Source organism: Prunus avium, chromosome 2, assembly GCF_965620075.1.
Source record: "Prunus avium chromosome 2, drPruAviu1.hap1.1, whole genome shotgun sequence".
Taxonomy (NCBI): domain Eukaryota; kingdom Viridiplantae; phylum Streptophyta; class Magnoliopsida; order Rosales; family Rosaceae; genus Prunus; species Prunus avium.
In genome coordinates this window covers 26,318,671-26,321,481 of record NC_142285.1, presented here as the reverse complement: position 1 = coordinate 26,321,481, position 2,811 = coordinate 26,318,671, and the positions used below count along the sequence as shown (strand labels likewise).

Genomic DNA, 2,811 nt, shown 5'->3' with positions numbered 1-2,811 from the left:
TATGGGAAGCACAATATGCCAAGATTCAGGGAAAAGGATTACGAAGAGCTCAACTGCAAAATGGAAGCAAAACGGAGAATAATATTTTTTGTTTTGCCTTGTTGTTGAAATTTACAAATTTAGTTCATGTAATGCTGCACTCACTTTGAACGGCAAATGGTGTATCAAGCGGACATGTTGCCTTTCACTTTGAGACAAGACAAGAGCTTATTTTTCAATTGTCCTTTCAACTTTATCAAGCGATTGTTCTCTTTAGTTTGGCAGCATTTTGGACAGTCCAAATTTTCCCTGTTTGTTCTTCTTTTTTTGGTACAATGAAATCTTATGCTTACAATTGTAATAAACATTTTCAATCTGAATGCGTCATCCATATATAGGAAAAGGAATTTAAATAATGGTAGAAAGAAAGCTTAAAGATGGATAGATATTTGCGCAAATCCTTGAAATAGGCAGCTGGGTTACACATATGGAAATCGACTTTGAAGAGAGTTATCATATATTGATTTTGAACTTTTTGATATCATCTTTTAGGTATTAAGCTAATGAGTTTGGACAGCTGTTGTGTACATATTCCCACTCATGAATTTCATGGAGGCAAATGGTTCATCATGAATTTAATAAGTGTTCTTGTATTAAGCTATGCATTTGTTTGTTACACCCTGCTCATGAATTTCATAAAAGGAAATGGTTCATCATGAACAACACAAACTGAAAATGAGAGAATTTATACAGCAACCATTGAAAACTAACAAAATACATTAACTTAATTATGCTTTAACGATTACATCTCTAACTATAAATGAGATACAAATGAAATCCAATACATGAATTAGATACAATCTATTATCAGCGTGCATCCACCGGTGAATATCTTCAAAATAACTTCCTTAACATTGAGAGTCATCACTGCAAGGAACTCATGTGGCTTTTTTTTATTTTTATTATAGCAAGTACCTGTAAGGTTCATGAAAAAGCTATCATAATATGCCCATCGAATCCTTAATTAAAAAACACCCAAAAAAAACTCAATCAGATGTAGATGCAAACACAGTAAAGAAACCCATCAGAAAATTAAACAAATTCATACCCACCTAGAAAATTAAAAAAGTAAAACTCATTCATCCACACCTTATGAATTCCAGTCCTGATTTTCTTTAGATAAATTGCTTTGTGCGATATAGGTGTACTAAACCAAACACCAAGAGGATTCAACAATCGCTTATGAGAAGAAAGCATTCATCCAAAAAAAAAAGGGTAAGCTAAATAGAAAAAGAATCTTAAGAAAACTTAATTTGAATACTGATTGGAAACAAATAAATAAAGGATTCAACAATCGCTTATGAGAAGAAAGCATTCATCCAAAAAAAAAAAAAAAAGGGTAAGCTAAACAGAAAAAGAATCTTAACCGTGGAGGAAGGAGTAGAGCGGTGGAATGGAGTCAGAAGTCTGGCGGAGCGGTGACAGAAGTCCGGCGAAGCACCTGCGATGGGGAGGAGTGGTGACAGGAGTACGGCGAAGCACTGCGATGGGGAGGAGAGGAAGGAGGGAGAGAGAGAATTGGGGGAGGCAGAGAGATGTGTGAAAAGTGGTCGTAGGGTTTAGTTTAGTTTTTTTTTTAATTTTTAACTAAAGAAAAATATAGAAAATATTATCTCCTTAAAAAAAAAAACTAATATAATTTTAATGAGGTTGTTGTCCACATCAGCTGCCATGTAAGATGGTATTAAAATATGGTAGATTTATGTGGTAAGCATAGCATTACCCATTAATGTATGCAACTTGAATCCATATATTTCCCTTATTAGCTTAAAAAATAATAAAACTGAAATTAAAGTTGAAACTCTAGTTGAGTCCTACTCATCACCTAGCTGACAGAGTACTACATGTTAGCTCTGTGTTATAATACATTGGATTCGAATTACCATGAAGATCTTCTCTGGCATCTCTTGTTGTGGACATAAAAGAAGCTTGGGAGGGAGTTGCAAGCATTCAACCTCTCCCTCAAGCATCTCTATAACTTTGTTCATCGAAGGACGATCGCTTGGCTTCAATTGTATACACCATAAAGTAGTTATAATCATCTTTTTTATTATTTTCTTTTCCTCTTCTGTAGCTTCATCCATCTCAAACTCTTTGCCCATGCAAAATTGGTCTGAGACCCAAAGAGGAAAATAAATTTGGCTTGAATGCTCTATCTCTGCGTTCAAATTCTTCCTTCTATACTTGCCATTTCCATCAACAACATTCCAAAACTATAGATATCAGCTTTGTATGAGACACCTCCTATATTTTTGTAGAACAACTCAGGAGCCATGTATCCCATTGTTCCCCTTGTTGCTGTCAAGGAGACGATGGTATTACCTACCAGATATAGCTTTGCAAGCCCAAAGTCAGAAACCCTTGGGATGAAATTCTCATCAAGAAGAATCTTGTGAGGCTTGATGTCAAAATGTAGAATTTGCATGTCACAACCTCGATGTAGATATTCGATCCCTTGAGTCACTCCAAGAGAAATCTCATACATTTTCCTACAACTTAAGGGGTTGAGTGTTATACACATACTCTTATTTTCATGTCATCTAAGAACGTTGTTGTTTGATCTCATTATTCATTGATTTGGTTGAACACTTCAAAGTCATTCATTCTTATGCAATTTGATTTCATGACATTTAGGAAATGATATTAAGGCCCTCTTTGGATCGTTTGTGCCTTTCAAGCTAACCATGTGCATGCTTAAGCATGATTTTCCATTGTTAACCATTTTGAGCCTACATGTAAACCTTTTCTTTCATTTAACCAATTATATTTCCT

The 2,811-nt window shown here is 34.8% G+C and overlaps 1 pseudogene; it reads right to left on the bottom strand.

Moving 5' to 3' along the window:
- Positions 1 to 1,858: 1,858 nt before the first annotated feature.
- On the bottom strand, positions 1,859 to 2,524 carry LOC148296744 (rust resistance kinase Lr10 pseudogene; annotated as a pseudogene).
- Positions 2,525 to 2,811: the final 287 nt, after the last annotated feature.